General features: G+C 34.7%; 1 pseudogene; it reads left to right on the top strand.

Moving 5' to 3' along the window:
- The window catches only part of LOC136040329 (multidrug resistance-associated protein 1-like), a 37,590-nt pseudogene extending 31,513 nt beyond the window's left edge, over positions 1-6,077 (top strand).
- Positions 6,078-13,452: the final 7,375 nt, after the last annotated feature.

Below are 13,452 nucleotides of genomic sequence, written 5' to 3'. Positions count from 1 at the left end.
ACCACCACTTAAGTTGAGTAAATCCTACCTTCACAGATATTATATTATTGACCATAAAGGTTAAAATTAACAAATGACTTACCTGTTTTAAAGCTGTAATTATGTAATTTAATCTCTTGTGTTAATATAAACTCGATTTCGCTTTCAGGTTTGAATTGTTGGATTTACCGGTGCTGGAAAATCGTCACTCACTCTAGGATTGTTTCGAATTATCGAGCCAGCTAAGGGCACTATTAAGATTGATGGACTGGATATTACTAGGATGGGTCTCCATTCACTAAGATCCCGACTCACTATCATACCTCAAGTAAAACCTTATTTTTCTTTTTTTTACAGTGCTTCTGATTTTGATGTTTTAACTTGTATGTTCTATTGTCTCCTGGTTTTAACTATTATCTCCTTTTGTTCTCTCTCTCTTTCTCTCTCTCTCTCTCTCTTTCTCTCTCTCTCTCTCTCTCTCTTTCTCCTCCATCTCCCATTTTTATGTCTTTCAGTGAAGTACATGGTAGTATTTGCAAAGGAATTCTTTGTTCATTCAGAAGAAGTAGAATGAACAGATGCACCAGCTGACTTGAATTTTTTATAGATTTTTGTTGATCATTGATAAACAACAACTTTGAAAAATGGTTGGAAGACATTTTCAGCCATTATTGTAAAAATGCTACAAATTTCTCTTTTGAAGAAAGAGGGTCTAATGACAGAATTTTTATTTCAGGATCCCGATTTGTTTTCTGGAACCCTGAGAATGAATATAGATCCATTCAAACAGCACACAGATGAAGACATTTGGTGCGTTTTAGAGCTTGTGTATTTGAAGACTTTTGCTCTTACACTTTCTGCTGGCCTACAGCATGAAGTTTTGGAAGGAGGAGAAAATCTTAGGTAAAGTTTGGTTCTACTACTACTGACAACAACTCACCGTGGCACCAAGCCGCATGAGGCCAACTCAGAAACACACGCTCCTCTTTCATCCCAATGTATTCGGAACCTTCCTCTTTACACCCTCCTATGAAGTTCACTTTCCTTAAATCTTCCCTTAAGACATCCTCCCACCCCAACCGAAGACGATCTGCTTTCCGTTTAGACCTAGACAGATGGCCGAAAAGCTCATTGACTCTATCTATGCAAATGCTTTGAAAACAGTGGGTGGCATCAATTCACGAAAATTGGGAGGGTGTGTGTGTTTGTATTGTTTTTTTTTCTTAAATCTAGGAGGGAGGGCGATGCTGTTGATTTTCAAGGAGAATGTCCAAAAACAGGCATTTTCAATGAAAATATAAAAAAAAGGCATTTTCCAATATCTAGGGGGGCAGAAAAACTTGGGGCTTATGTCCTCCCCCTTCCAGAAATAACGCTACTGAGAAGGCTTATATTTAATCTTGCTGCTTCTCATGGCATTCATGATTTGTCAATTTTATTAAGAATTCTGATATTGGAAGACAATTTGCGAAAAGGATATGAATATAGGATGAATCTATTACGTAGAATACTCAAATCGTTGTTAACAGACTTTGTTGTCAATTTTTTTCATATATTGACAAATAAAAAAGCTGTTGTTAAGATATACCGTTTCCATTAAAGCACAAACGATGCTGACCTTTGAAAGGGTTTGAGTGGGCTTTATCCCCACTTTTTCTGATAAGAATTTAATAGTGCTTTTTTGTTGTTGTTGAAAAATACACTATTTCAATTACAAATCGTTTTCAGGAAAGGGTAAAAAACACTCTAGTCCTCAGAGAGTTTAAGGGGCATTAAGCCCACTTTTATTTCTGATAACTTTTTTCTTTTTAAATTTGGCACAATTAACCATCTTAGTTACTTTTGCTTAAGGTGTCATTTATTCAACCATGAAAATTTTTATTTGTTTTAAGTTTGATCATATTTATTATTATATGATTAAGTATCATATGAATTTATTTCTCATCGTTTTAGAGCTTATTTTGACTTTTCCGTGGAAATTATTTTTTTTTCTTTTTTATAATTCATCTCATAAGATGGCGGCTACTCTACACCTTTATGGAAATGTCTGCTTACAAATGTAAACATCCAACTTTTGAAAGTCCAAATCTAATAGCTATATTTAATAAAGATAACGCCACTGCTCAGCTTCTCTTCATACCAGAGGGTTTCCATGGGTTTTTCAGAAACCTTCTGTCTGACAAGGTGCTTCGCGAGCACATTCCAGACCATGTTTTCGAAGAAGAAGATTTTCGTCATTGATGATTTTTTAAGTGATAAAATAAAAATTTCAAAAGATTTAATGAATTGGAAAAGTTGAAATTGTCGTTTCGTAAAAAGTGCGTAAGCATCTTATCTTCTAAGTAACAAGCAATTCAGCGATTTGGACATTTCCAGTGGATTCTGATTGAAAAGTTAACTTGGAATCAGTCTTTTCAGTTTCTTAAATTCTAGTTTGAGAGGAAAATATTTCTGTTGCTTTTTACCTCGTGTAAAATATCCTTTTTGTAAAACGCCACGGAATTAAATGCACAATCGGGATGTTGAATTGGAAAATTGAATAAGTTTGTCTTTAGTCATGCAAGTTAAGGATGAGAAATCTTCAACCAACATGTCAAATTAGTATTTCCTACCCCTACCTTTCTAATTCTAAAACTACACAAATGCGTCAATTATTTTTCTGTATACCCGAAGTCAGGCTCCTGACCATAAGTATATGAGCTTCCCTATCCACCAAAAATCATACAACAACCCTATGAAAGAGAACCCTACAAACCAGAGAACTCTATGAAATAGAACAATATGAGACGTGAGACTTGTTTGATAGTAGAGATGATGGCGACGAAGGGTTTCTCTTTATTAATTTATACTACTTATTTTTTAAGACTTTTTTTTAGAAAAGGATTTCAAGCAACTAATGAATTGACTAATGAATGAATAAACTTGTTAGTTAATATTTTGGAATTTTCTGGAGCTAATTATTTAATATCGAATTAACAAAACATAAGATATATACATGCGGAGGAAGGGTAGATCCCCTTTAAATCCACCTTTTTTTTATTCCATACGTGCTTTTACGTTTTGTCTGTTTCAAGGAATTCCCCCCCCCCGTACTCTCAAAATCATGCATTTAACTATTGAAGTTTTATGATGTGAATTTTTAGACTTAGATTTATTTAGACATACACTCCAACACAAGGCTAATAATTAAATATATATAAAAGAAATTATACATATATAATATTTCACTATGAACTAGCTTAAATGACCATTTTGGTAACAATAGTCGCTAATATTGTACTAAACTGCCATTTTTTTTTCAATCTGTATTCCCTATCATCTCAAATCACCGTATGTGAAAAATATTATTTAAGATAAAATCTATTATTCAGCTCTAGAACATTGTTTAGCCGAAAGAAAGACTTCTAAGTATTTCAAAAAACAGGCCCAAAACCACTCCTTAAGAAAAATATACAATCGGAATTCCTGGAATTAAAAACCCTTATGCAGAGAGTTACAGCTCTTTAATTTGATATTTCAAGACAGCCACATTACGTTTCGGTAATAGTGGCTTCTTTTTCTTCTCGTTTTTTATCACTAACCTGTGCATTTTGGTAGATTAGAGGGTTTTTAGATAAACAATTTCTTGTCCAAGTGCTTTGTATAAACACAGACTGATATTGCTGGGACTAAGTTCCATACAACAGCAAAAGCGGTAATTCCAGTGTCATTATATGTTTTTCACCAGGACTCATCCTGGATAGTCTATTCCTCAATCTGGGCGGCATTTTCTTGATCTACTACACACCAGAGTGTGATAGTATCAGGGACGGATCAAGATAGAGGTCCCCTTCTGAACATTTGACATGGAACAATGCTTTCCAGTCCTGGATGTTAAGGCAAATCCCAGGATCGCCTCTTACTCAATTGGACTGTCTGTCTTGAGCTTTTTCTACAACTAGCGTTGACTTGATGCCTTCCATTTTAAATTCAGGAATCAACGGATTCGGAACAGTACATCAGTTGTGGGCATCAACTTCTTGGGTTGGTTGCAGTTTATTTTCGTCGAGATTCTATATGATTTTGTGTGAATTTCTCCATCAGATAATACTAGTGCAGACACCCTCGTAATGGCACTACCGTTATTTAATATTTCCATATCTGCATCAAACATAGTGGGTACTATGAAGTCTTGCTATCATTATCCTGATTGTTTGTAGGGTGGTATTTGTGTATAATAAAGGAATATGTATTCTTCTTCTTCTAGTGTTGGACAACGACAACTAGTATGTCTAGCTCGTGCGCTATTGCGGAAAACAAAAGTTCTTATACTTGATGAGGCAACGGCTGCTGTTGACTTGGAAACAGATGACTTGATTCAGGCAACCATAAGAAAAGAGTTTAGTGATTGTACAGTAATCACCATTGCGTATAGATTGAATACCATCATGGATAGCACCAGGTAAATCATATGAATTTATGATAATTATGAATTATGACATTGATCATTATGACATTGATGTATTTGATAATTATGAAATATGAATTATGATAATATGATGAATTTATGATCATATATAAATATGATAGCACCAGGTAAATCATATGAATTTATGATAATTATGAATTATGAAGTATGACATTGATAATTATGACATATGAATTATGAATTATGATATATTTGATAATTATGACATATGAATTATGATAATATGATGAATTTATGATCATATATAAATATGATAGCACCAGATAAATCATATGCAGGAAAATGATTATACTTGTATATGTACTCCACTCTGTTTTCTATAGTCTATTACTAGACAAAACTAGATCATGTTTTATGGTAGTAGGGATGAAACAGATTCAAATAAAACGAATAACCGCGTCAAGCGTATATGTCTTATTTTAAGGGATGATGATAGACACAATTAGAGAAAAATTGATTGCCCCCCCCCATCTACAGTATGTCTTTACCCATAGACTAGTGTATAGAATCTTATTAAACAGGTTGTCATTTGTGTGTGACTTTACCGAGTGAATCATACGTTCTTTTACTGTTTTTATTTTCGCTGACGGCTTTCTTTTTACTTAACATAGACAAATATGCAAAGGCGGATTGGAACCCGTGTATTTAGCGAGAATTAAATCATTTTTTTTCTTTTTAACGAGTCAATTTTCCCCATGTAGTTTCCGTATTTAGGCGTTTATCGGAGCCCCTAACCTTCCCCTGTAAAATCCTGCTTGGGTGTCTCATGTGGCATCAATGTATTTTAGATTGGTTCTTTTTAGCTCTTTTTCCTTTCTGCTCTTCTTTGTTACACTAGTATGTGCTATGCTTACTATCTAGTATGTGCTTAGAATCCTCGTCAAAGCATTAGGTACCACGTCTAACCCTTACAAAGGTTGGAAATTAAGATTTTACGGACCTTTGCAACAGCCTTTACACACCGGTTACAGGGTGCTTCAAATGTAAAGTAGGGCTTCAAGTAATAATTTTCTTTCAAATTCGTTTTTATTTTATTACTTTTTTTTAAGTTTTTTTTTTTATTTTGCCTAACAAAAACTACCAACCAATAATTACTAATAATTTTGATATTATCCACGGAAATGAGATATATTTATCACTAAAGGGAATATTTTATCACTTCAAGGTCATTTTAACATTAGATCCCTTGAATAATCGTTACCAAAAACAGTCTATATGCTGTTCTAAAAACAGTTATTTGATTATTTTTAGTTTTTTTTTTGGCCTAGCACTTTCAGGAGTCTTTGACTAATAGATTGCATGGGGAGATATTTTGGATTCCCCTTTTCTTAGGCTTTCAGATTTTAGGAGAGTGAGTCAGCTTTTAAAGCTTTTGAAATACGCCATAAGAATCTTAAATGGAACCTTTTTTTTAGGGTTATGGTGTTAGACAAAGGTCAAATAATAGAATTTGATTCTCCATCAGTGCTTCTAGCCAACAAATCTTCCATTTTCTATGGTATGGCCAAAGACGCAAATCTGGTACAATGAAGTTAAAACAAATATACAATAGAAATTTTATCAAACTTGTATGACTAGTGATTAATTGATATAATTTCATTTTTTCTTAAATATAGTTCACTTTTGTAAATTTTCTTTGCCAGCTTTAGTTTGATATTATAATATTCCCTACTAAAGGGTATACTTGATTGTTATTGAAGCTTGTGTAAAGACGAACTCATTGTGGCATTTACATCATATTTTAAAGCTTAACCTGCATGGTGTTGAGGCGTTTTTTTCAAGATGAAAGGAAGATGGGCTGACAACCTGGGAATTGAACCGTGAATCTGAACCTTTGAACCGCGAATTTGAACCACGTGATCCTAGAAAATACCAATTCCCCACTGAGCTATAATTGATATTTTGTGGCACAAGGTGGCAGAGACGCTACTTTGCCGTGAGGCGATTTGTTTTAATGCTTTAAAAATTGTTATTTGCCGATAATGTATCTGGTTTATTCATGTAATCATCAGGCTAATTTATTTGTTTATTTATTTATTTATTCATCCAACAGAATATTCTAGAATATTTAACAAAAATCAATGGTAAACTTATGCTTGACAACATACATCACTGTAAAAAGAGGTATTAACTTACTGAATCTTAAAATTAGGAACGGTACAAGCAGTGACACATCTATCAGGTAATGAGTTCCAAAGTTTTAATGATCTATTTACAAAAGGCATCTCACCTACTTTGGATTTTTGTGCTGGGGGGGGGGGTAAAATTTCAATGTATTTTGCCTTGTTGATTTATAATGGCTTCTTTGAAAAAAAAAATTATGTCCAAATTAACAGTGCCAAATACAATACCGTGGACTCTGAGAAGATCAGAGCGCTTCCGACGGAAGTGAAGACTCGGCAATCCTAATACCTCTAGACGTTTTGAATATGACAAACGCCTTAGGTAGGGAATTAGCTTTGTAGCAGATCTTTGTACTGATTCAATTTTCTTCCTCTTCCTATCATCTTTATTTATAGGGTAGCATACTGGAGAGCAATATCCAAGGGTAGGGTGAACCTTTGACTTGTACAGTTTAAAAAAATGATCACATTAAACTTCAAAAATACTCATCTTATTATCGACAATGTAAGTTCTTCTTTACCCGAGACAATCCTCGTATGCTCTTAAAACTTTAATAACGGATAAAATAGTATGCCAAGATCGCGGATAATATTCACCCCAGATACCTTTGTGCTTCCAATCAAATAATGAGATTACGAATTTCCAACCGACTTTCTACGGAGACAATTTATGATAGCACGCTTTGAAGTGTTTAAAACCATATAGTTTACCCTGCACCATTCACATATAAGTATGGAGCTCACTGCAGCATTCACAACATACTTTAGGGAAGTTTTCTTATTGGGGGCTCAGAGCCTGGGGGCTATAGGATTTTGAATGGAAGAAAATCGATTAGCACTGTTAAGAGTTTCAACCCCAAAAGGGCAAAAAAGAGTTGAATCGATTGTCAATTAGGGTTTTTAAACCTTTCGCTTTGGATTTAAAACCCTTATGGTTTGAATTTTACGTATCTTGACTTTTTGGATAAAAACTGATGTCTGGTCGCAACAAACGACAGAAAACACCACTTTATTTTGGTGCCAATTATTTTGCTTCTTAAAAAAGGCTGTGCTCACTCTGTTTCAAACGTTTCCTCTCCTTAGATTCAATGACAAATTGTGCATCCATTGCTAAAGAGTCATTTTTTTGATGTTGTTTAAGATTGAGTGGTTCTTGTTCCCCCGCACAGTAATTTCTACCTCTGTTATTCCAAAGTTTTCAGTCTTCGTTTCAGTTTCGTTTTGATTCTCTTCGTTTCAGTCTGATTGTAAATCGAAATGTTTTAACCTCTTTTTCGAAATTGGTATTATTTAGTTTTTTGCAATAAGCTTACTATTAAGATTAATCGAAAAAATAGTTGCCGTTCCTGAAAAGCCTTCAAATAACAATATCTTTTCACTTGGCAGTTTCTTTTTCCACGAAGGATCATTAATTTTTGGTTACTATGGGTCATGGTTTGCTCTTTACGAGATTGCAGCTAGTACTTCAACCATGATTGGGGTCCATTTTTGGCATTTGATCATGGTTGTAGTTAAGACTGCAACATAGTAGAGTTTCTTTACTGGTGTATTCCCTCTTTTTCAAAAATTATTTTAATTTTCAAATAATCAGGGTTTCTGATAGAATCATTCCACATATTTCGTTATAAGCAAGACTAATTCTTTTGATTGATTTATTATGTTCAATATTTCTTTTTAATGTAATTTGCGCATTCTAGTACAAAGTTGTCAACGGCTGATAACGCGAGTTATCTTACTAGCAATGCTTACAGCTAAATATACCCCTGCCCCCTTCTGACACCAAATTTTATTCACCTAATGACGTTTTATTTACCTAATGAAAATAGCGTGAGGCTGTTCGAGAAAAAAGATGCAATCTTCAAAGCCAAATTGGACGACTGGAAAAACATTCTAATAACTTGAAGATACCCTGGTTTTGTGGCATACAATGCACCAAATATCCAAGCCCATGCATGAATTAAAACCAGCGTTTTCAACGCTTTGAAATAAACCGTAACAGTTTACCGACGAAAATTACAACGCTAAAGGTTGATTTATTATATTGGCACCATCTGAACAGCAGGTTTAGAATTTGCCACTAAAAAAAGAAAAACTCTGATAAAATAAAACATAAATAGAATTAAGTCAGAAAGGAGCAAGTAAAACCAAAATATACAGGAAAATTTGTGTTGTACTAAAAATTTTTTAAATATACCTCGTTGTACTAAGACCTGTAATTTGTTCCTGAGCATAGTGAGTCTTAGTGCAGTACAAGATATAATCAAACAGTTCGTGGTAACGAACTGTAGTAAGGAGCGACCCGGCTCAATAGTAACCAAAACTCTAAAAAATGGAATTTTGATACCAATAGCTATATCAAAAGAATCGCATTTTAATGCTGGTTTTAAATATATAAGTTTCATCAAGTTTAGTCTTACCCATCAAAAGTTACGAGCCTGAGAAAATTTGCGCTATTTTAGAAAATAGGGGGAAACACCCCCTAAAAGTCATAGAATCTTAACGAAAATCACACCATCAGATTCAGCGTATCAGAGAACCCTGTTGTAGAAGTTTCGAGCTCTTATCTACAAAAATGTGGAATTTTGCATTTTTTGCCAGAAGGCAGATCACGGATGCGTGTTTATTTGTTTTTTTTTTCCCCAGGGGTGATCGTATCGACCCAGTTGTCCTAGAATGTTGCAAGAGGGCTCATTCTAACGGAAATGAAAAGTTCTAGTGCCCTTTTTAAGTGACCAAAAAAATTGGAGGGCACCTAGGCCCCCTCCCACGCTAATTATTTTCCCAAAGTCAACGGATCAAAATTCTGAGATAGCCATTTTATTCAGCGTAGTCGAAAAACCTTATAACTATGTCTTTGGGGACGACTTACTCCCCCACAGTCCCCGTGGGAGGGGCAACAAGTTACAAACTTTGACCTGTTCTTACATATAGTAATGGTTATTGGGAAGTATACAGGGGTTTTCAGGAGGATTTTTTTGGCTGGGGGGAGGGGTTGAGAAGAGGGGGATATGCTGGGGGAACTTTCCATCGAGAATTTGTCATGGGAAAAGAAAACTTCCATGAAGGGAGAGCAGGATTTACTAGCATTATTTAAAAAAAAAAATAAAAAATAAATGTGAAAAAGCTTTTTCAGCTGGAAGTAAGGAACAGTAATAAAACTTAAAACAAACAGAAATTATTACCCATATAAGGGGCTCACCTCCTTATGATACCTAGCTCTTTACGCTAAAGTATTTTTAGTAATTTCAACTATTTATTCTACGGCTTTTGTGATTCAGGGGTCATTCTTAATGAATTGGAATAAAATTTCAGCTTTAGTGTAAAGAGCGAGGTACTGACGATGGGGCGAATCCCCTCATATATGTAATAAAAACATGAGAATACAAAAGTCCTTTACGTAAGCTAATTTATAAGCTACGTAAATCTTTTACCAATAAAAAGATTCGTAAAAAATTGAAAGTTCTAGTTGCCTTTTTAATTAACCAAAAAATCGGAGGGGCAACTAGGCTTCGCCCCCGCTCTTTTTTTCTCAAAATCATTCGATCAAAATTATGATAAAGCCATTTAGCCCCCCCCCCCAAAAAAAATATTCAAATTTCGTTTTGATTATTCCTCTGCGGAGAGCCAAAATCAAAACATGCATTGATTCAAAAACGTTCAGAAATTAAATACAAAAAAACAAGTTTTTTCAACTGAAAGTAAGGAGTGACATCAAAACTTAAAACGCACAGAAATTACTTCGTATGTGAAGGAGGCTGCTTCCTCATCAACGCCCCGCTCTTTACGCTAAAGTTTGACTCTTTCTCACAATTCTTCTTTCTAAAACAGTAAAAAACTTTAGTGTAAAGAGCGGGGCGTTGATGAGGAAGCAGCCTCTTTCATATACGAAGTAATTTCTGTGCGTTTTAAGTTTTGATGTCACTCCTTACTTTCAGTTGAAAAAACTTGTTTTTTTTTGTATTTAATATGGAAACAAGATCAATGTGAATGGTATTTTAAATTTATTTAAAAAAATACATTAATGTGATATTTCATATTATTTGAAAATTACGAATGCTTGTTTGAGGTTGTCATATTTCCCTTAGGATTAGAAAGTAGTAAATACTGTCGTCATTAACAAAAACAACAAGAAGAAAGATGGTTCATTCTTCAAACAGACCTGTCAGCGTATTATCTAATAGCGAAATCTATTTTGAAAGATTAATTTATAAGTAGTTGAGTCTTAAGTTTCACCAATATTGAAGTTTCTCAAGAGCAATTTGGGCTCGTAAAGTATTATTTTAAATTTTCATTGTTCATAAATTTACACGGGCTCATGGTTTATACAACCCCTGGAACGCGGGGACAAGTGTTGTAAATTATGCCCGTGGGACATAAAAGGTTCGCATGGAAGTAATGATCGTATAAACTTTGAAGGGGGGCTCGTTCTATTGGAAATTGAGAGTTATAGTTCTCTTCCTAAGAATCAAACGGAATCAGAGGGCTACTAGCCCTCTTGCCCTCTTTACGCCAAATTTATCTGATTGAATTTTTTAGATTGAGATTTTGTTAAAATAAGTCAAAAGATCAGATGAGAAAAATTCCAGGGTCAACACAACAACCTAGAGAGCAGGGGCAATTTTTATGTTATACCATGGGGGCGCATAAGGTTCTTATGCGTGTTTTTTAAAAATGGTTAACAAACCAGAAAAGCCCAAGCCCCATCCCCACTCAAAAAACTTATGGACGATCTTTTATTCCAAAACTTAAGGGAGCTGACATCTGGCCGTCTCTGCACGGTCTGACCCCCCCCCCCCCCCCAAAAAAAAAATGCAATTTATCAGCAATATTTTAATTCCAAAAATCATGGTAATCAAGTTTACTTTTGATAGCTCTTTCCAAGGGTCCACATAGGTGTTCATGACACCTATATTTTTCACCACAAACAAGATTTTATCTACTGCCCGCTTCTCTGGCGGTAAAAGCATAAGGCATACTGCGTATGCCTTATACTGTGTTCGCATGGAAGTAATGATCGTATAAGCTTCGGAGGGGGGCTCGTTCTATTGGAAATTGAAAGTTATAGTTCTCTTCTTAAGAATCAAACGGGATCAGAGGGCTACTAGCCCTCCTGCCCTCTTTACGCCAAATCTATCTGATTGAATTTTTTAGATTTAAATTTTATTAAAATAAGTCAAAAGATCAGATGAGAAAAATTCCATGGTCAACACAACAACCTAGAGAGCGGGGGCAATTTTTATGTTATACCCTGGGGGCAAATAAGGTTCTTATGTGTGGTTTTTAAAAATGGTTAACAAACCAGACAAGCCCAAGCCTCATCCCCACTCAAAAAACTTATGAGCGATCTTTTATTCCAAAATTTAAGGGAGCTGACCTCTGGCCGTCTCTGCATGGTCTGACCCCCCCCCCCAAAAAAAAAATATGCAATTTATCAACAATATTTTCATTCCAAAAACCATGGGAATCAAGTTTATTTTTGATAGCTCTTTCCAAGGGTCCAAGACGGGTTTAAGACACCTATATTTTTCACTACAAACAAGAGTTTAGCTACTGCCCGTTTCACTGGAGGTAAAAGCATAAGGCATACTGCGTATGCCTTATACTGCGTTCGCATGGAAGTACTGATCGTATAAACTTCGGAGGGGGCCTCGTTCTATTGGAAATTGAAAGTTATAGTTCTCTTCTTAAGAATCAAACGGGATCAGAGGGCTTCTAGCCCTCTTGCCCTCTTTACGCCAAATTTATCTGATTGAATTTTTTAGATTGAAATTTTGTTAAAATAAGTCAAAAGATCAGATGAGAAAAATTCCAGGGTCAACACAGCAACCTAGAGAGCGGGGGCAATTTTTATGCTGTACCCTGGGGGTACATAAGGTTCTTATGCGTGGTTTTTAAAACTGGTTAACAAACCAGACAAGTCCAAGCCCCATCCCCACTCAAAAAAGTTATGAACAATCTTTTATTCCAAAGCTTAAGGGAGCTAACATCTGGCCGTCTCTGCATGGTCTACCCCCCCCCCCCCCTAAAAAAAAAGTATCAATTTATCTACAATATTTTAATTCAAAAAATCATGGGAATCTAGTTTACTTTTGATAGCTCTTTCCAAAGGTCCATATAGGTGTTTAAGACACCTATATTTTTCACTACAAACAAGAGTTTACTTACTGCCCGTTTCCCTCGCGGTAAAAGTATAAGGCATACTGCGTATTTGGCACTTTACTAAAGCGCTTTACTATATTAGACGTATTTCTTTTGTACTTATTATGACATTGAAATTAAAATGAAAAAAGCAGTGGAAGCATACCAGACTTTACCAATAGATCCACTAGGTCCTGCGGCTTTGATTATTCTCGAAGTCGTGGAGATTTTCCGAAAATCTTGCTAAACGGAACGGCAAAAACGCTTGGGCCTAGAAGTGCCAAAGCTTTAAATACGGCCCTGAGTGAAACAAAATCTTGAGGTTGTGAGCTTTCAGTAATTAATATCAATATATATAAAATTAATTTTAGTAGATTGCAAAGACGGTTAATTTTTTTTGGAATGAAAAATTGTTTTGAATCAGGAAATTTTGAAAAAGATGAAACTTTGGTACTCAAAAGGAACAGAAACTAATTAAACAAGCTACTTTTCGAAAAAGAAGTGTTTTAAAGAAGATTAATCACAATTTTAAACTTAAGATCAGAGGGAAAAAATCTACAATAAATTAAATTCAAAATGACCAGAAATTACTATTAGAGAATAAATGAAACTCAAAACGAACCAAAATAAACAATCATAGCAAAAAAACATACAACAGGTTCTAATAAAAACGAATAAATATGTCTTAAAACGAGTAAAGTTTAAATTAAATATACAAATGAAGCTTTAAACGATCAAAAATGT

Source organism: Artemia franciscana, chromosome 20 (assembly GCF_032884065.1).
Source record: "Artemia franciscana chromosome 20, ASM3288406v1, whole genome shotgun sequence".
NCBI classification, from domain to species: Eukaryota; Metazoa; Arthropoda; class Branchiopoda; order Anostraca; family Artemiidae; genus Artemia; species Artemia franciscana.
Note: the sequence above shows the minus strand (reverse complement) of the source record. Positions and strands in the feature narration are given on the sequence as shown.